We start from the raw sequence: 22,270 nt of genomic DNA on the forward strand, positions 1-22,270 counted from the left end.
GGAAGGAAGGAAGGAAGGAAGGAAGGAAGGAAGGAAGGAAGGAAGGAAGGAAGGAAGGAAGGAAGGAAGGAAGGAAGGAAGGAAGGAAGGAAGGAGGGAAGGAAGGGAGAGAGGAAAACTACCTGGTGCTCTTTTAAGGCAAAAGCAACTGGATATTCCATACAAATGGGAACTACTCTGTTCATGAATTCACTTGCGGTTTCACTTGGACCACTTGCTGTGGTTAATATACACTGAAGCCTGAAAAGAACGTCAGCACATTCAATAAATAAATAAATAAATAAATAAATAAATAAATAAATAAATAAATAAATAAATAAATCAAAGTGCTGCTATCAGTTGCCTCAGTTGGTACCTCTAGCTTGCAAACTTCAATGCTCCGAAATCACACCTAACAGTATCAGGGCAAAACCCCGCAGCGTCAGTCCTCTCCTGCTTTCCCGTCATTGTCCTGCAGAGAAAGTAACGCGAATTCCAGCGGGGCCACGGCGGCGGCGTGACGGCCCTCGCAGTCGCACTCGGTTCGGCTGCGATGCTGCCGGCCGCTTCCCGGCGGCGCCTGGCTCGCGGCTGTGGAATCTTTACAATCGGGGGCTATTGTATTTTTCATCTTTGTTCAGCAAGGAGAAAAAATGAGAGAGAATCCTGTGTACGTCTCTCTCTGTGATGAACTTAATTGCCTGAAGAAGGAAAACATACAACAAACAACACCAGCTAGAAATCAATAATGAAAAAACTTCTCTTTTTTTCTTAACAGATTTTAAGATACTTTTCTTGCTTTCAGAAGTTTTAATGGTGTTTGCTCGAAAACAACGCATATATTTGTATTTTATATGTTTTTCTGCTTACTTTTCTCTGAACTGGATATTAAAAGTCTGTCTGCCACCCAAGGAAAAATACATACAAACCATACCAATTCATACCAAAAAAAAGGCTATATTCTTTCAAACTGCATGGGATTTCTACACTACCTATCAGTGGCATTTGCCATCCACACATTTTGGTCTGAGCATACACACGGAGTGTTGGTTCAACTATGATAAAAAAAAAATAATAGAACTAGGTTTGATTTAATCCCACACTGTTTACCTAGGAATCAATGTGCAAAAAGTTTTTCCTCTGCCAACAAAGCAAGAAACAAAACCAAAGGGATTTTTTGGCTCATTGTTACAAGCATTTTTTCAGGCAGCGGCCTAATCTACAAAAACAAAACAAACAAAAAACCTTCTCTTGACTTTCTTCCAGGTCAAAAGCCCTTTTGCTGCCTCCTCCTACTTCCAAAACGTGGGATGTGGTCAGTGCTCGGCCCTGTGGAGCCTCTGCCCATCGAGCCGGCTCAGCCGCCGTGCGGGACATTGCAGCCTGCTGCCCCGAGCGATCCCCTCTTCCCAGCAGGCCGGCAGATCCTGCACAAAACGGCAGAGCCATCGCTCAAAACTTCGGGCATTCAGCCCACCTTCACAAATGACAACAGTCTGGTGGACCTTCCAAGCCTCTTGGAAGTATATGTTTTCTTTATCTCATGTGCAAAGGACAAAATTTATTAGAGGAAGAGCAGCTATAAAGGTCTGGTTTAGGGGAAGCAATGCAATATGAGATTTCCTAAATATTTCTAAGACATCTACCAAGACTGCTCATCCAAAGCTTCTTAAAAAATGGTGGAGTGGTAACCCCTCCAAAACACAGCAATTTATAAACTGGGTTAAATTGCTATTAAAAATACATCTGCTATTTTCATAAATCATATCTAATAGCTAATGACATCCCAAAAATACTAGCGTGCTTTCCGTTTTCCAATTTCCAACTTTTTTATATATAGTAAGAGTTTCCAAAAGGGATATTATCATATAGCGCCTCCTTTGCAAAGTCATTGCTTAGAAATAAAGAAACAAAAAAATAATACTTAGCTCTATAAAGGAAGATTGGAATAACACAGAGATGATCTAACAGGATCTTCTCAATGATTATTCACATAAATAAATATATAGATTAGGGATGTCCTCATTCTACAGCAACACCAGAGCAGGGAACTTCCTTGAGACAATATCAGTTCCTGGAACAACTCTTAAGTATAACCATAAGCTAGAAGTGTTTTAAAATGTAACCTGTACTTCAGTTTGTTAATAAATAAAATAAAATAAAATAAAATAAAATAAAATAAAATAAAATAAAATAAAGGCTTTGAGAAAGACATAGAGGTGAGTGTGATCAATTCATACAATCCTCTGCAGAGAGAGGAATAAGAAACTTCTGAATTTCTCTTTCCACTAGCAGATTTTCAATTGTAGAAAAAATAACAACTCAGCCACTGAAGGAAAGGTGCCTCCTGATATGGACCCCAGGATATCAGGTTGTGTATCAGTTTCTGCCATCTCTTACAGTCATCAAGCTACACCGAGGATATTTTCAATTAAAAGTATAATCAGATCATAAAGAAGTATATAAAACTGAGCAAAGATGCCTGAAAGAAATGATCTATGAATAATAAAATACGCCGCAAGAGACCGGCCCCAGGACTGACAGTGAGGGACGCGTCAGGCACTTATTTTAATAGGTAAACCATTAAATTTGGCTTTCATATTATACCAATTACTAATTGTTTTTTCAAACCACAGATCCTGCAGCACAGGCTACTTCTAATCTCCTCATGCTGTTCCAGGGTTGCTGTTCCGGGCTTGGGCTTGCACTTCCTTTCTCCCGCGTCTCCTCTCACACATTTCCCCTGCGGCAAGAAGCTGAAACCCCCGCGAGCAGCGTCGGGCGCTGACGGAGGTGCCCTGTCCTGGTACCTTCTCCGCAGAATTACGAACGTGCTGCTGCCGAGAGGCGCTCCAGCGCGCTCCCTTTCCACCGAGCAGCCAAGGACACTTGAGCCACCAAGTTACTGACGGCGACGGCACCTACAAAGTGAACGTGCAGCTCGGATCTCTCCTGAATATTTATCTCCTCCTACAAAAATATTAGGAGGAACAGCATATCTGCCCTTAATCTCGCTTCTGTGTTTGCATAGATACAACATGGATCATTCAACAGAAAAGTCTAAATAATCGATGACAATTAATAAAGCAATAGAAATTAACACTAATTACACAATGCTTAGTATCAGATATTCTGAAAGAATTTATCTGCAACTGCACTGGCAGTGTTTGTGACTCTAAGGGGAAGGATTTTATTTTCCTCCCAGGACTAGTTTATAAATACACAAACAGAATCAAATTGAATCAAATCTTTTTCTTTCTTTCTTGCCCAAATCTCTGAGCAAGATCCCATGTGAACCATTGCTCTAAGATTATTAGGAAAAAAAATAAGGACTTTTAACTTCATTTAAAGTCCATGTAAGCTCACTCTTGTGGCATGATAAGTTTTAATTGTCCTTCTCTCCCACCTATCAAGATATTAAGTTACACCAACCTGCAGCTTTTAATACAACTTCCCACTAGTGCTTCCTACTATATAATAAAAATAACACAATAAACAACACAATAATAATAGAAGAAAAATAAATCATGGAGAAAAAAATCCTGATTAGCATGATAAAGATTTCTAAAAACAAAACGGCAAAAGTATTCAGAACTAGGTGTGGTATTCAACTTCTTTTTGAACCTTGAAATACAACACAAGAAAGTCAAAAGAATATTTTCAAGATGCCCAAATCACCAATAACCCATAGTGTTAAATTTCAAGAGCAGCATGACATGTCATGAAATTCTAATTACAATCCTAATTCAGATATTAAATGCAGAAATAGGAAAAGCAGAATAAAGTTAACCGCAGGAAAGCATTTTGTATTTTATTCTGCTTATTGCAATGTTGTGCTTCCAAAGACCAGCAACTCTGAAAAACCAAACCTTTTACTTAACTACTGAGCGGGAAGAGAAAGGGGAGTAAGAATGATGAGCGCACAGGAGCATCTAACCACTCTGCCCCATTTCTGTTCGGTCAAGGACACCCACCCGGACAGGACGGTGAAGAAACTGAGCGGAGAATCCCCGCCCGGGAGCGGCCCAGGCACAAGTCCCTGGTTCCGGGGGCCAGTTCCTCTAACACAGGCAGCAGCTTCCCCAGGGGCAGTCCCGAGGGATGCTCTCCTGCACGCAGAACTGCACCCGGCTGAGTGGGGCTTTCCTCTTCCACGGCAAGCACCATCTTCCAGCACCATCGTGGACGGGACCAGAACAACATGAGGCTAGGACAGCACATGGGCCAAGACCTCTCCCTTCCCAGAGACTAATTCTCTCTTTTCTTCTTGGAGTTTTTTACTGGGTTTCACTGTGGCAGGTTTTCTGCACTGCACAAGCAGCCACACTCGCATCTTCTCATTCCAAGCAGGCTTCCCTGAGGGAGAACTGGGAAGGTGGCTTGAGGACTGATTTATTCCTTAGGCTTGTCCTAGTGATAAACGAATAGCCTGATCCCTCTGTCCTTCAGAGTTACGGAAGAGCGCACAGGGAGCTGGCCCGCGAGCGGCCGCCCGCGCGCAAGGGGCTCCCGGCAGGAACTGCGGCTGCGGGCAGCGCAACAGCCGCTCGCTACACACCCTGGGTCACTACAGACTTGTGGAGGAAAACAAACAGACTGTCTGTGGAGAACACAGATAAGAGTTCCTAATTTAACTGAGATTATTGCAGTACAAAAAAATAGCTTTCAAATCTGAGAGCAAGGACATGTTTTTTGGGTAGTTTCCACTCAGAATGAAGTCTCTCCGTTGATCAAAAAAGTTACTGCCAACAAATGTCTACCCATGAGGAGAATATGTATCCCCACAGCATTACATATGCATCACCTAAGCAGACTTGTATGCATTATAATGTAAATAAGGTAAAGATGTAAATAATGTAAATAAGTGTACCTTACACTAAGGTAAAGAAAACTAAGTGCTGCAAAGCAGAAGACTTAAGATTATGAGCTAGGCTACTGCCGGGAGCAGTTCCTGTCAAGACTTTCTCAGTGCTGAAAGATACTCAGTAAGAATGAAGTCAGCACAGGAGGCACTGCAAAATAAATTCTGCATACCTGTGTATTCGAGCTTTCAAGCTATAATCCCAACTCTCTCTGTGGGAGAAAGAGCTTTCAATCTGCACTAGTCTAATCTAGCTGCACTATGACTGAAGTAGCAGCAGGATTGAAGACTGTCATATAGATCTAAAATGTGAGGCATAATTAATAACTCTACATGGACCTACTGTTCTATTCAAAACCTTTCCGAAAGAAAAACTGCTTTCAAGCTCAGTAACCTTTTAGTAATATACAGTTATTGTGGTATTCCCTGTGAATCTTTCCTTAGGACGTGATCAAAATGACGGATGGACCCATTAAAAATGGAAAAATGATTATGGCTAGGGAATGAATGGATCAGTTATAGTGAGCATAAAAATTAAGTGGACGCTGATACTAAAAAAGTTATCAGAAGAATCTTGCATATAGTAATTAAACACTTCTAAATTCAATTTAAATAAATATCACTAGTTATGTTATAATAACCACTAATCTATATTTAAAAAGGTAGGTGAAAACATTCTAGTCTCCATTAAAATGTTGAGATAATGCTTTAAAACACTACATACTAAAAAAAAATTTCATTGAATTTATCAATCAAGATCTGAAAATCTCTCCTTGCCCTATAAATATCCCTTCTCATTTAAGCAAACTACGTAATGAACACAATTGTGTTCAAAACTTCTGTTCAGTAGCTTAAAGATTATTGGAAGGAGTATCTGCAATTTTACACCGATATTTCTATTACAGTAAAAATAATCCGTTCTTGACACTATTTTCTTGCTTTGTTTCATTTTTAAACTAATGTAAGAGTTGCTTCAGATGTTGGGATACTGGCACACTACAGACTCGAAGTATGTTAACACTAACATCTTTGTGATTTCCTTCCCTCAAATATTGCTGTTTCTTTATTGTGATAGAAAGTACCAGGAGAGCCAGAGCTGATAGAAACAATCCCATCTGGCTCATTTGTCTTCTATATCCTATGTCACCATTACTAGCTTCAGCCTTCTCCGCCAGCTCATACGGCATCTGTTCTATAGGGCAAAGAAAAGGTTTCCAGTAGGAGGTCTAGGGAGGTCTAGACTCTCCATTCAAATAAATGGGTAATATTTAAAAAATATCAGCTCTTATGATGACTTTATCATGTCTGTGACTTTTTTTTTTTTTTTTTTGGCTTGTGTATTGTTTGTGGAACATCTCACTGGTCTGGCCGGAAAGGCTACAGGACTCCAGAGTGTAAACGCTGGTTTGGGTAAACGAGATACTGTTTGACTGTGTTCTATATGATTACTGTATTTATCAATGTTTTGAGTAGATTACTGCATTAAAAATTTGGGCAAAAGTTACTTGCCTCAGAAGGTAAGTACAAACTTTGCCTACATTGTTAAACATATTCAATCACAGTGCCTTGCTACATGTATTTCACTCTCAGATGAAGAGGTTTATTTTCACCAGTGAAGACAACAGTTAAGAGGCATTCAATGCAATATGCCAGTGCATATTAATTTTCATTGCTTGGACTTTTTCCTTAAGCAATCCTGTAAAGGAGGTTTCTATTTTATATAGGAATAAACATTTTAAAACCTTCTCTTAAGAACTGTGAAAGAAAACCATAAGGAGTGAATATGTCAAGTGAGTTGGTGTTTTGAGGGACCGAAATCCTAAGAACTCTATATTGCAGTAGCACCCCAAAGCACCCCAAAGAGATCTGGGATGCTGTTCATATTAAATATTATTTTAACTGTGAAACAGAGTGACAATCTGCTTATGCAAAAAATATATAATGGAGATGCTATCTGCCTTATGAGAGCTACTTAGGTGTCTGGATTTTTAAGGAAAAAAATACCTGTTTTGTTTTTTTCAATTCTGTATTAAGGGAAGCGTTGAGGAAAATGCTGCATCCTGTTTTTACATCTTCTGAAGCAGTAAATGGAATCAACACTAGGAACACCTTCAGCAATATTAAAACAGTGTCAATAAGCAATTTTATTTTGGGAAGCGATCTATGACTAAATGTTATTGCTTATTTCTGCTGTCACTTCACAACGCATCAACACTTTGAGTTTGTTTTGTTTCTTTTCCCCTGAACCTTTTCAGTATTGACCCCTGGATCCCAAGTTAAGTTTCCCTGGATGTCGTAGTTTTCTCGGTCACTTCGGGGCCACCTGCAGAATTCCAGTTCTAAGCGTCAGACTGTCTTTAACAGCCTAAATTTATCCAGCATTATTTGTACCTGCACAGAAAGCAGTTAGTTGCTGATTTCTTTTTTCTGCCAATGATAGGAGTCTCTCAGTAAGCAGTTGTTACAGGAAGATTACATGAAAATGAATGCTTTGTGCTAAGGCAGCAGTGGTGTTCTAGCAAATACTGCCACATAATATATAGTTGCCTTATAAAAAATGTTGTGACAACATCTATCACAAATGAGGCAGCAACTCTCAGTATTCCTTCTGTCAGTAAAAGTAACAATTTCCATTCCTTAGTATGCAGCCTTCAATTGGATGTCAATCTATATGACAACAATTTACATTTCCAATGTAGCCCTGTTGGCACTGAACTGAACTTTAGCATCGAGTTCTTTGATATCATGAAAGCCACATATTGCCAGCAGCTCCAACAGCTGCACTCCTAAGAAAATCACCTATTCCAATTCCGAGAGCTACAAACAGACTTAACAGGCACAGATTGCCACCTGAACCAAAGGGAGCACTGAAGAAAGAAAAAAAAGGGTAGAAAAATTGTACACAGATATGGGCCGAACGCTTAAGAATACTAAACAGCCAGTAGAAATTTGGGCACTGCATAAACGAAAACACAAATGATGAGAAGAGTTCTGAAGAAGCTTTGAAAGAGTCAGCGTTGCAGAGTTCAGGCATCATGTAATTTAACAGTCTTACAGTTTTCATGGCAAAATGTCCCTCATCTATCCTTCATCACAGAGAGAGCTTCAGAAAATGCCGCATAATTCAAGAACAGTTGCTCCAAGTGTGAGAACGCAGCATCTTCACTGTCACCTGCTTAGTGTCACTTTCCTTAAATCACTGCAAGTATGGGCTGTTCTTCCCTCTTCATCCAAAATGCTAAATGATCTCGCCGTGTACTATTTGTGAAGCACTTCTCAAGCTTTCTATCAACGTCCGTGTAATACTTTTCAGGTCAAACTAACCCCTACTGCTCATACGGTTATTTTAGTTCGACCAAAAGAAAACTTGCATTTAGGAACTTAAAAGTCACCCGATCATTGACGTCCTGTTACAAGAAGCACCAGGAACTCAAGGCTCTACGTGCCCGTCTCCCCAAGAGCCCTCCTCTCTGCGACACGCTGACGCAGGTGGAGGAAGCAGAGCTGATGCTCCAGCAACAAGCCTCACACAAACATTTAAGAGCAGCAAGATTAAGGAATTCCTTAGCTGAAGCAGTAGAGAATTTTCACTTTCCTCATCTCAGCCTTTATCCGAACAGTTTAAGGAATGATTCTTTCTTTCCGTGTGTCCTGCCCTCTAATGAGAGCATAGCTGCTACAAGCAGTTATGAGCTCTGCCCGTTACTTGTGGCTTCTGGCCTGCTCTCCTGTGCTGTAGTCAGGCTTTCCTCCTTCCCTTGGACGGATGTTTCTCCACAGAAGAGACCAAGCTCCGTGGCAGCTCCAGTCACGGCAGAACTTCTAGCAAGGATGTTGGAGGGTGTTGAAAAGTCACTGCAACTTTCACAGAATCACAGGATGGTTGAGGTTGGAAGAGACCTCTGGAGATCATCCAGTCCAGCCCCTGTGCAGGGACACCCAGCGCATGGGGCACAGGGCGGCATCTAGGCAGGTTTTGGAAGATCTTCAGAGAAGGAGACTCCACAACCTCCCTGGGCAGCCTGTGCCAGGGCTCTGGCACCCTCACAGGAAAGAAGTTCCTCCTCACATGGAGATGGAACTGCCTGTGTTGCAACTTACACCCATTGCCCCTTGTCCTGTCACTGGCCACCACTGAGAAGAGCTGGGCCCCTTCCTCCCCACATTCTCCCTTCATGAACTTATACATGTTAATCTCATCCCCTCTCAGGCTTCTCCAGAGAAAACAGGCCCGACTCACTCAGTCTTTCCTCATACAAGAGATGCTTCAGTCCCTTAATCACCTTTGTCGCTCTCCGCTGGACCCTCTCCAGAAGCTCCACGTCTGTCTTATTCTGGGGTGCCCAGAACTGCACCCAGTACTCCATGTGCAGCCTCAGCAGAGCTGAGGAGAGGGGAGGGATTCCCTCCCTTGACCTGCTGGCAACAGTCCTCCTGATGCAGCCAGGATCCCATTGGCCTTCTTGGCCACGAGGGCACACTGCTGACTCATGGTTAACTTGGTGTCATCCAGGACTCCCAGGTCCCTCTCCCTGGAGCTGCTTTCCAGCAGGTCGACCCCTAATCTGTACAGATTCCTGGACTACAATATCTGTACTAGATTCTGGACTAAAATTCTATTAAAACTACTACTTTAACTAAGAACTGTAAAAGGAATTAGGATTTTTTTTTTTGTGTGTGTGTGTGTATGGTTTGGGATGAACTACTTCAAATCTTGAATGTGTTCTCTAAAAAAAGATACAATTCTAATTCACCACATTTTTTTGAAAACAGCTAATTCTCATTTCTACAATGGATGCTGAACATAGTTCTAGAGGAAAATAAAATTACCTTTCATTTGTTTTTCCTAAGCCATTTCATGTTGCCATGTAAGGAAACGGATTGTATCTATAACTCACTTCTTTGTTCTTCACTAGTATACAGAATGCCACATAAGTTATCAGTAATACTCTGATGAATCTTGCTGTACAGTATCATTTACATTTCATGAGGTTTAATCACAATGAATTCTGTATATCCTGCTGCTATTAACTACTGATGGAGAAATTAAATGAAAGAAAACAAGCTGCAAGGCCAGTTCTCCTGAGAAAAAAATATCAGGCCATATTTCAACATGGTTGAAATATGCTATTATATGCTTTGCTTTGAAAGACTGATGACAGCATTACTCTCATGCCATAAATCTCGATAGCTATAGAACATGAAAAGCAAACACTGATTCTATATTGCTTTTAATAACAATGGAGCAGTCAACTCTCATTGTCACCTGCTGATTTACTTTTCATAAGAGATTTATGTACAATAAAAAGTTCTATGTAGCTCTACAGGCACTCTTTGATTTAGGCAGATAAATCCTGAAAAATCAAAGTCCAATTCTGCTTTGGAAACTGCCCTGTCCCACCTGTTTATTACTGACACTTCCAATAACCTACTCAGAGACCCTTGAAATAAGATGTTAATATGGTAACCTTCTTTCTTTTGATTTAAATCAGGCTTTTGCGGCTTAAGCATATTTTGTATATATTTTTTCTACCTGTCAGATAATCCAAAAACAGATCCTCACATCAAAATATTCTATAAAGATCAAGATAGAAACTCCGTGAATCACAGAGATTTGCCTTTATAAACTTGCTTATTATGTTTTTATTCATGCAGCTTTGAAGGGGTAGTGTCAGCTTTTTATCCAGACTCTTTTCATTACTTCTCCCTGCTGGTGCTGCAGCACATGCTGTGAATGACCTCTAGAGATTCCTGAAGCTGAATGTGGAGAGAAAATTGAATCTGAAAGCTTTATTAGACAAGTTTGTCTTTCAGCTTGTGTCTGATGTCAGCTGTATTGAAAAATAGAACTGCCTGTGAAACTGGGTCTTGACCTTGAAAAATCTCTAATCAAATGGTAACACATGCAGTTTTGTGCCATACTGCTATTTTTTTTTTAAGATGTGGCACACGTGTAAACAGGCAAAAAGCTTCTTAATGAAAGTCAGATAGACTAATTGGACAACTTTTTTTCCTGAACACCACAGGGAAACTAGCTCTCCAGTAAGGAAACCACAATGGGTAGCCAACTAAGGCTGGTATGTGTGAGTCTTTTTAATCCAGAAGCCTGCAAACTAATATGATTCGACCCAAATTAAAAAGAATATGCATCATTATAAGAATTGGTATTTTCACATACAGTACTAAACAAAAATGACCAAGATTTTTCAACATCTTACTAAGTTATATCTATATTTCAATGATGACAAAAAAATGGAAATTGTTATCCTCAGAAACAGAGTCGAGAACATCTCCAAAGCCACACTGTATTCATTCATATGGCTTTACAAAGCTCTGTAAAGCTTCGTCTATCTTATTAAGCAAATACAGAGGTAGCATTTTCGTATAAAAGAAGTCGTATCAGTGCATACAAAGACGGTGCGAAAATTTATCCCTCCTGTGAAGTACATTTCAAAATAGAGTGCCTCTAAGCTTAACATGTTCCCACGTGGCAGGCTAAGCGAGGCATCGAGGTGTTTGATTAGAGACCTCTGCACCATTTCACATTATAACACCAAGGACAGGCAGCAAGTTGATTTGCTTCCTGAGTCAACTTTGGGTGAAGGTACCTTAGTAAAGACTAACTTCCAAGACATTTTCCTTGCTGGAAAATAACTGTTGCTCATTATGCCCAAGAGTGGGATAGTGGGATAGTAAGGACAATTTTTAGTACTGCATGCGCTGAAGAAACGGTAATGCACAGACCTGGAAATAAACATTAATGCTTTGCAGTTCTATTCTTCACCTCTACTGTAGCCAACAGATGATACATCTCGTAGCCCCCCAAACCTCTGGCTGGCTTCTTGAAACCACACAAGACCAAATCACAGCATCACAGAGTGGTTGAGGTTGGAAGGGACCTCTAGAGATCATCCAGTCCAACCCCCTGCTCCAGCAGGGACACCCAGAGCACGGGGCACAGGGCGGCATCCAGGCGGGTTGGGAAGATCTCCAGAGAAGGAGACTCCACAGCCTCGCTGGGCAGCCTGTGCCAGGGCGCTGGCACCCTCACAGGAATGAAGTTCTTCCTCCTATCTGACAAATGACACCTGACAGGGCAGTAGAGGTTAGTGAGCTCCTAGTCTTGGACACAGATGTGAACACTATTAAATTCTAGTGGCCACAAAAGCCTCTGAGAATCAGTAAAAAAATAACTATCAAGAGAAGATCCTATCTTTGCTTCAAAGAGTCTTTCCAAAACCACTGTAAGCATTTTTCTTTAAAAGTGACCTCTAAGCAAAATGTTTGGGGATGCTGCAGGCTTATTTTAGGGTGATATGCTTCTGCGAGATCGGAGCTCAAGGACATGGGTGACTCTGCACAGCCTCAGCGCGGCGGGAGACGGCGGCAGGAAGGCCCTGCGGGAAGGGGACGCTGCCGCCCGGGCTCCTCGCAGCGCTGCCCAGCACAGGAGGGGAGCAGCCTCCTGCACACCCTCCTCTCCCTCGAGAACCTCGCTGAAAAGGAACGTGAAATACATGCTCTTTACCCGGAGCGGGGACAGCCCCGTGGGAAATGTGCTCCGTGTGGCCCTGCTTTGAGCAGGCGGCTGGGCTAGGCACCCTCTGGATCTCTGAAAGTGCCTTCCAGCCTCAGCGGATCTCTCTTTCCGTGATGACACCGATAATGATGTGATTGTGCTAAACTGACCCCAAATAAAGAAAAACTATGGAGCACACATTCAAATTTTAAGTGTTATTAGCATTAGAAAGAACATCTTAATTCTTGTACCACTGCCCCAATTTTACACGTGTAATTCCACCTGTACCTCAGAAATGTTCTTTTTTTCAGAGTCTACTTTTAGAACTTAAGTAAATGAGCAATTCTGCAACTCTTTGGTTAAAGTGGAGCTAATACAGCAATCTGTTGCAGGCTGTGCTCTCTCTCTCGTTCAGTTATTACCTTTTCCTTTGCAACAACACCTTCAGAGCTCTCCCACCTCTCCTCCCCTGGCAGCTGACATAACCTGCTGACAGGCAAAACTGACGCAGCCAGTTCAGTGACCCAGCGCAGCAAAAATGATTACACATCTCTTCAGCTCTACCATGTCATTAGGTGAATTTCAGCAGTGTGCCTGAGGAAAAAGCATCTGTAAAGCAAGGCTGCATGAAGGGTTCTAAAAATATCAGCAGTCTTTAGCCCTTTTTATAAAATGGATATGATTGCCACTTGAACCAAAGAGCTAAAACTTAACAATTGCTTCTATTTGCTAGCATTTAATATGGCATGAGCAAGACATCTCCGCTTGGACTGATGTACTCTACTTTGACAGAAACTGGACCTTCTTCTAATAATGAATATTCCGAATTCTCTGTGGTACAATTATTTAGTTCCCTGTACAAAGACTTTTTCTGATATGGAGCTTTAGAGTCACTAGTAGAAAGCAGAGATTTCTCCAGGACCAGCTTGCCTTTATGCCAACCACTAGAAAGTTAAAAGGCAACAATGTAGGATCAACATCCTGCAAATGATCAGCTCCCAGTTGGCTACGGGAGTCACATACCCTGAGTTACAGACTATCTGATGAGGAAAATGTTTCCTTTTGCTCCCAGACATACTGTCCAGCTTTGAAGCTTTTATGGGTGAGCAAAGTTCTGTATCAAAGGGATGGAAAGACTTTAATATCAAGGGAAGAATCTTAGAGACTTTAGAAACTTAGACTTTTGAAAATCCAGCACTCATTCTCTATTTTTTTCCACCTATACTTAATGACAACATTTCTGAGGAAAGCAGTGGAAAAAAAATCCATGCATCAAGTATATAGAAATGATTCGGCAGTCCTCGCAGGGAAGCAGCAGGTACCAAGACATATGAGATTAATATGACATAAATATTGTCCAAATAATTTAAAATTAGAAAGAGATCAAGTCTCCTACTGTCGATACATCAGCTCAGGCATCCACAGATAGATATCACAGACTTAATATTTAACTCCAAAATTACTCCCACCAGGTTGTAGTACAATTTCTTCTATGAATACATCAGCCGTTGCCTTGAAACAGTGCCATTTCCTTGCCCTACCATATTTAAAAAGCAATTTCAGAATTTCTTTCTGTGAAAGGCCTATATCCACTTCACCCAGAGCATTATTATTTTTCTGATTTAAATTATCAGCAACCTCCCTCCACGGTTGCTTACAGAAAGTCATGAAGTCAGCTCTTCCGAGGATAAAGAAACAACGTTCTGAAACAGTAACACTAAGAAAAGCACCCTACAATCATTTCACCAAACCTACAAACTAATTCATCTGTTGGGACACTTTATACCAAATAGAAAGAATAAATAAATAATAATAATAATAAAAAAGAGGAACTTTACACCAGCATTCTCATTTACAAATGTGTAATTTGCAACTTTGTTTTGAAAGACATACATACTGAAGCACTTACAGACACCTGCAGAGAAAAGGCCAGGTGCTCCTAACGTTGGCTTTTCCTTTAGTTGTTGAATCAAGTGGTTTATTGCCTTCCAGTCAGCAGTCAAGTCTTCTAATTTTCTCTAGAACAGAAGAATAATACATTTATATATATATGAAATTTATAACAATTTTTTTCCACTTTTTGCTTTGTGTTTTGATTGTGTTGGACAGCCTGAACTGAAAAAAAAAAACCCCAGTGTATGTTGAACCAGTGATGAGTTTTCACAGATAGGACTGCAGGATTCCTAATGCACGTCCCCCGGCAGCAAGAAAGGGCTGCCAGGGCGGGGGCGTGGGGAGCACCTTGGCTCTTGGAGAGCACCCTGGCTCCCGGGACCCTCCTGGTGCTCGTCGGGGCAGGGCAGGCGCTGGCAGCCCGGCCTGGCCCCACAGGTCCAGCCCCACAGCCCGGCCGCCCACGCTCTGCCCCCACAGACGGGCTGCCCTGCGAGCACAGGGCAACCTCCTCTGAGCACCTAAGAGCTGTTTTTACAACCCTGTCACGTTCGTTTGGCTAACGGAACTGCAGAAGTGAACTGTGTATTGCATAAACAGGCTAATGAAATCTCTGTAATTTGTAACATCAAATACAGGAAAAAATCGGAGACTGCGGCCAATCTCCCGGCGCAGCGCGTGGGCCGCCAGTCCTGAGCACTGGCTGCTGACCTGTTGCTTCCAGGTGAAAGGCTGGGCTGTGATTTGTGTCAGCCCTCGGGTAACGCAGGGAGGCACTGGGGCACTGCGGACCCCGCAATCCCAGCCCTCCTCTTCCTCGCTGGGAGCCTGCCGCAGGACGGGGCTCGCGGCTGCTGCCGGCATCACCGGAGCCCCCAGCTGTGCCGCAGGCTGCTCCCTGGCTGCCTGCTGCAGGCAGCAGCAGCGGCCCCACGCCATTCACGGGGGCTTTGAATATCCCCATCCCACTCCCAATTCAGTATAGAGTTTCATCATAATCCAGGCTTGAGGGAAACAGGATGGCTATTAATGAAGAGAACTTAATTGCCTTGAACCCCAAAAGACAGGGCTCTATAGCAGAGAGGCAGGGAACAAGGCTCGCGGGGCCAGGTCAGCGTCTCGCCGGGCAGCAGCACGTTCTGCACGCGCATCTCTCTGCAGGCTCTGCACATCGCCCCAAGTTCCACCAGTGAAAACTCTAATTCTGCAAAGAACTTCCTTCACATCTGTCCCCAACAGAGGCCAGAATACTGCCTGCCATGAATTCTGGACAGCTTTTTGACACAGTAGGAAAGAGGGGAGACAGCTCTGTGCAAGGGCATACAGCACGTCTTTAGCTGTTGGAGTAGCTTAAAACCAGAACTCTGCAATATCACAGATTCTCTGAGAACAGTCAGGAGGAAAATGCACAAGAAGCCATCAGGTGTGTGTGACAGAAGTCGCTATCAATGACAAGTCATTGTCAAACTCCTGCTTTATTTTTGTGCGGAGCACGAATGCACAGAAACCCACACTCTGGAATACTTTTTTTTTTTTTTTTTTTTTTTTTTTTTGATAGAGCTACAAGTTCCTATTTTTTTCTGTTGTTCTAGATCAAGAGTTTTTTTTTCAGAATTTAGGATGGAAAGAATGGTTCCAATATCCATTATTTCAATAGTAACAATGGGAGCAGAGCGCCCTTGAAAACAGAAGCTGGGAAGATGACACTTATTCTGGCGTAGTTTTGACTGTAATCTATTCACAGCAAGTGAGGAAAGACACATGTTTGCTATAAATATAACACTGGTCCTCACTGGGAGTAGCTGCTCCCCTCGCGCACGGACGCAAGCCAGGGATTTCTCTCCAGCAATGACAAAGCACAGACCACGCTCCCTGCAGACGGTACAAAGGGCTGTCTAAGGCACTATACAACTGGCCAAAGAGAATAAAGTTCCAGACTTCCAAATTACAGTTTGATCCAGTCTCACATCTGCCATAAATCAACCTGTCCACATTCAAACATTCACTTAAAGTGGAACAATTCTGCTGTAATTGCAGCTCCTTGAGCACTGGTGACAATAGCGACTTCAAAATACCTTCCACTGGAGAATATTTTTATTGATTTATCGATTTCCTTCCTGAGTTGGCCTAGGTGCAATTTAAGTGAGGTTAAACAATCATACATGAACTAATCTCAGCTGAGGCAGGAGTAAAGTCGAGAGATGGGATTTACCATAAAAACAATGAAATGAAAGTATCTTACAAAGGTGGCAAAGACAAATGGCTGAAGATTACAAAATGCCAGAATTAAGTCAACTATGGCTATTAATACTGTTTTCCAGCACAGGAGAGGTCTGAGTCAAAGTCTGTGACAAAGAAGGCTGAACTTTCCAGGGCCTCTACACCATTTATTGGAAAGAATGAAAACACTGGTGAATTAAGATGGAAATTAGAGAGGGAAAAGGAATGGTTAAGCCAAGGCTGCCCCAAAGAAGTAATTTTCTATGGAATTCTCCAGTAATACAAACTAATATTAATTAATGTCTTTAAAGAAGCCAAGTAAGTTTTTTTCTGTGTATCCAACTTGAGACATTGATATCTTGTTTGCAGAAGCGTTGAGCAATTCCAGCTGCAACTGAAATTGTGAAAATTGTGTTTTTATCATGTAAAATATTAGATATTATGATGCTGAAGAATGTAAGTTTTTCCATTTTGATATCCAGAAGCATCTGCAGCTTTCAGCTTTTATCTCCATGTAAATGTCCCCATGCATAAATAAAGCTGAAAATACCATCTTGCTCCCTAGGAGTTAATTCAACCTTGGAGAATATTCTCAGGTGAAATACTTTATTTGCATGAAACCCACCAGCCTCAGTTAAGCCTCCAAATTTATTCCACAACTGCTGAAGAAAATACTTGAGAATTTGTTGAGAATTATTGTGCACTGGAATGCACAGAGAGCAAACAGTAGTGCAAGTAACTCACTAGGAACCATGACAGAAGATCAGCTCGGTACAAAGGGCTGGCAGCTTAAGGAGAACTACAACATCAAAAAAGCAATTCACCAATTCTGACAAAACAGTCAGAAACAGAAACTAACTTCACAGGTTCATCACATAAATGAACTACAGAATGTAATAAAAAAAAAGTAAAATGCAATTAAAGAGGGATTAGGAATGAAATATTCAACTAAGAAAGAAATACCCACTGCTTCACTGCTAGTTATTAATTTTCTCACAGATGCATTGTATAGTATTCATCCTCAAAACTGCAACTCAAGAAATGTCATGATCTCTATTTGGGGTTATCTTGTCCCAGCCTACTGTGCTTGAGTAAATCTGGTTTTATAATTTTAGAAATGGCTAATATTTGGCAGTTTTCAGTGTCCTTAGTATGGTCACTGTTAAAAGAACTGGATGCAGACTATAATTCTAGGGCAGAAATTTGGTCTGCATAGATTTATCCCACGTCAAGTACCCCTCAGTCAAAGGTGCCCAGTAGCATTGCTAAGCCTTCTCCTTGAGCATGACAAATATTATTCCATGATTCATTCCATGATTCATCACAGGCTTATTACAAAAAATGTGGAGAAGCCCAAACCTGCAGTTTTCTGTTATTTCACATATTTTGCTTGTTAAAATGTTGAGTAACATCTCCTAAGATTGCAAGTGCAGCCATACCAAACAAGTGAATGCAGCCACTGCAAGGTTTTTTCCAGTAGCAATAGGCATGAAATAGCCAAGAAAAAATACATAATAGAGCCAAAAGCTTTGTATCTGCACCCTTTGATCAGCACACTACTTCTAAGTGACTCTGCTTCATCTCCTTTAGTATTTCTCACTGATTAGTATTTCTCAGTGAGCACCGGTCATTAAAAAAAAAAATGAAAAAGAAGAATACGAGAACTATTTGCAAGGATTTCTCTTCAGGAAAATAGAAAAGAAACCAAAACATCATTAAATATGCATTAGTTTCTAAAGTGGAGATAAGTGCGTAAGTGTTCTCCTCTAAATGGAGACATGATGATGGGATTTATAAATGACTTGGTGAGGGGAGATTTTGCAAAAGAAAGGAAAAAAATACTCCAAATATAATGAATAAATAGAGGTGGTAAAACAAGAAATTCACGTTAGAGGTCACCGGCAGACTTCTTAACTTTTTATTATTTTCTGCTTCAAGATCCTCCAGGATAGCAAATGACACTCTATGAAGGTCTAACAAAACACTACAAAACTGAGCAAAAAATATCCCCTTCAAACTGATTTCTATGTTGGCAGAAAGGATTCAATGGCACATTTTTCAAAAAGAGATGAATTGAGAGGGAACTGCCTTCTTAACAATGTATTTCTCTGCTCCTAAACAGGAATCAAGTCATTCTGTATGAATACCCAGAGAGATAAAAGAGAGTGGAAATGTTCCATATTGACTTGTCTTTTTTCATTCATACAGGGAAAACTTCAAAGCAAAGGACCTTCTGTGACTCGACTGTCACCTTTTAGAAAAGACACATTCACTTTTTTTGATTGAGAGTAGTTCTGAAAGTGTAATTTAAAATAGGGCAAGTTAAAAACATGTTATCAGATTCAGTTAATAAGACAAAGAAACCCCCTTAAATTTGTTTTCAACACAGGTAACACTTGAATAGATGGAGAAACATTAATGTCAAACATAATTCTTCCATTGCAATATGCAAGAATTTTCTAGCTAGGAATGTTACATTATCCCTGGCTCTGCTGTCAGAGATCACAACCACTGCTATTTGCCAAGCTCTCGCATTGATTTTAAACAGAGCATGTCAAGGACAAGTGTACAACAGGGGAAGCATAACCCATTACGCAGTAATGGATATTGCTAAGGTTTGCTTCATTACCTTGACTGGATGAGTGGCTGGTTTTTCCTTATGTAAATGACACCCTTTGGATAAAACCTCTTCCACATTCGGCTGCTTAGCCTGAACTGCTGCTTCAGTTTCCTGAAAAATAAAAATACATGCAATGTAGATTAATCATAGCATATACAATAAAACTGCAAAGTCCTAGAGCTCCATGGGAGGCTTTAAACAACCAGGAGAGGAGTTTCTGCCCAGGACTGTTTTTTTTTTCCTTTTTTTTTTTTTTCAGAAAATTTAGGAACAGCAGCAGCTAAGGACAAAGAGGGTCATGAGTCAGAAGCAAAGAAAGGTAAAAAAGAGCAATGTCAACAAAATATAAAGTGATAGGTTTCCTAAGTTTTCAATAAGACTATTCTAAAACTGGCATAAATTCATACTAGAAAGAACAAGCATCTGAAATGTCACTCGGAAAGCTTTGCCTTGGTGTCTGCTTTACATGAACAACAAGTGCTGCAGGACCCACTCTGTTCTGCAGGACCTGCCGTTGTAATGATACGATCAGATCCAGCGCTGATGCTGAATTTAGCAATATGATAAAGGCTTTATAGTAAAGTGCTCATGCCGAAGAATTCAAAACAAAGGCATGGAAACAGTGGCAGCTCCTAAAGGACCGGGAAGGCATCTGTCATTAGCAATGACACCCACGGAATGAGTAACTGCATATTCCCTAGCAATTTTCATCTTTAGTTTGGAAAGGTGTCCTCCATATGCTAACCCAAGCCAATCCTGCCACACTCTTTCAGCCTATCTAGGCCTCCATAAAATAGTCACTATTAAAAATAATGCTTGCAGCACTGCATGTAGGTAATTAAATGAGCAAAACCTCAAACATATATAATTGTAAAAATTTATAAAAAGCTTAACAATCTATCTAGTTCCGAAATACATGTTGTTTTCATATTTAAGTAGCAGACGGTAACATCAGCCAAAATAGACAGAAAAGGAAAAATCCCAGAGCTATCTGAAATTCCCCAATTGTTTTCTTTTGCTTCTTTTATCTACTTCTCTTCCCTCCTTCTCTCCCCTCCACTCTTCTCCCATCTATTTTACAGTTTGATTTTTGCAGCTTGTCTGATGTAATCCTGCAGACCATCCACTACCTCTCCAACTTTATTTTCATGTTTGTACTTTATTCCTTTTTATTTTTAATGATACATAACTATGAGGATACATAGAGAAAGAGTACTGAAAAGCTACAGCAAAATCAGATATTTGTCAGGAGAGTTAACTTGTTGAGCAACCCATCATCAAATCCCTACTCTCCTTCTGTTTCCATATTAGGTTAACTCTGTACTCCCTTAATCCCTATAGAAAGAAAAAAAAATCAAAGAGTGCCAATGAAGAATGCAATTTCAGCCTGTCTGGAAGGAAAATAGTCATTTTCATGTTAACTTTTTCCTTTTTCACTTTCTTCCCCCCACCAAGTAGACCGTCCTCAGTATTTCGCTAGGTCTGCGTTGCGTTCTGTTATTATAAGTGCTCCAGAAATTCTTCTATACTTTGTAACTTCAGCAGGAAATGTCCTGTTAAAAGGCATTTTACGGAAGAAAAGAGAGCATTCCAGTCCCTGAGAGAATCCAATCCCGCTGAGCTGGAGCACCACGGACGCACCCGCCCCAGTGACTGCATCTGCTCCATGAACGTGCCTCAGAAGGAGCCTCTCGGCCTTCCCCGCTCCCTGTGCTTTGCTTTCCAGCTCGGACAGCTCCTTGGAAGCAGCTTTGGGAGGCAGCTGCAGCGAGGGGAGATCCGGCACCGCGAGAGGCACCCACTGCGCCTGGCCCCTGCTCCCTGTGCCAGCCGCGCTCCCACACGCACCGGGGGCAGAGGGGTGCCGGCCCCGTGCCAAGGGCCCCGGCAGCCCCCGGCCCCGTGCCAAGACCCCGGGCAGCAGGAGCAGCAGCAGGATTAACCCGGGCCCTTGGTCCTTCCCTTAAAGTCATGGCCAGCGCTTAACCTCTTTGCCTGCCTTCCTCAACAGGAGGGAAAGCGGCCTCTCCTCAGGCTCTCCCAGGCTCCCTCACATACCTGATGTCGCGGCGTTCACAGCAATCACCATTAGCAGTCACGCTCTTTGACTGGGAATTGAAAATTGAAAATTCATACCGTAAAGAACCTTCAAAATAAAAGAACTATTCCTAAGCTAGCTGACTACTCAAGACCTGTAGCTGCAGTGAATTTTGACTGTTCAGTATTTATTTCTACCCTGCCTTCTGTACTGAAATTTGTACCATCATTTTTCATATGCATACTCCGAAATAGGCTAATTTCTCTTTTAAAATTAAAGAGAAAAGGAAAAACCAAAATGAATGACTAATGGTTCTGTGAGACCTGACATTCGACAGCAAAGGTTTCACACTCCTTCCCAGTGCCATTATCCTGTGATTAGGGCTTAGGCATACACCCTCGGTACAAAAACTTCCTCCCATATCCCACATCTACCTATTACATAAACATTTGAAAAGGCATTTGATCTTTATGCATAGAACACAGTCGCGTTTTTTTTCCTCAGCGTGGTATCAAAAAACATAATGTTGTTCGCTGCCAATCAACAGCTCCCCCAGCTCGACAAAAAATAATCTTGTGAAGTCCAATCTTTCAAAATCAACAGCCTTGACCTAAACCAAGACGCCTCGTGTAAATCTATCAAATACAGCATGACGCTTAATTTCAGATTTCTGTGGAAATAAGAATAAGAGTCCGGCGGGAATAAGTTCTCAATATCTTATCGCTCTGTGGGACACCACGGCGATTAGCAGACAGCCTGTTTCTTTGAGCTGCAATTACGTTCTGATTGCTACACGTTAATATCCAACATAACCTAAAAACATCACAAAACGGTGTTAAACACGGAGGCACCAGGCGCGCGAACCCGCTGCAGTGACGCTGAAGCGCTCGCTGCCCGCCGGGGGAGAGCCTGACAAACCCCGTCCCTTGAGCGAGTCCCCAGGCACGCGGACCCGCTCGCTCCGGGGCACTGCATTCACACGGCCGGGCTGCGTAACGGCTGCGTTCCCAGCACTGGCCCTCCGTTCAACGCCAAAGGGAAGGAAAAGGTGACAGCCACCACCTGCGCTGCCACAGTCTGCTCACAGCAAAAGGACAGTAGTTACCATCTAGCCTGTGCACTTGCGCAAGCCATCCACGT

At 41.8% G+C, this 22,270-nt stretch overlaps 1 protein-coding gene across 1 annotated transcript in view; it reads right to left on the minus strand.

The window, feature by feature from the left end:
• The window catches only part of DMD (dystrophin), a 396,717-nt gene that overhangs the window by 322,956 nt on the left and 51,491 nt on the right, over positions 1 to 22,270 (minus strand). Inside the window, exons 5-6 of the mRNA XM_026047293.1 lie at positions 19,102 to 19,203; positions 14,269 to 14,377 (exon numbers count right to left, since the gene is read on the minus strand). The gene's annotated coding sequence lies outside the window, so the exon portion shown is untranslated. The remainder of the gene's footprint in view (positions 1 to 14,268; positions 14,378 to 19,101; positions 19,204 to 22,270) is intronic.

This window comes from Nothoprocta perdicaria, unplaced genomic scaffold, assembly GCF_003342845.1.
Source record: "Nothoprocta perdicaria isolate Ctin4 unplaced genomic scaffold, notPer1 scaffold_49, whole genome shotgun sequence".
Taxonomy (NCBI): Eukaryota; Metazoa; Chordata; class Aves; order Tinamiformes; family Tinamidae; genus Nothoprocta; species Nothoprocta perdicaria.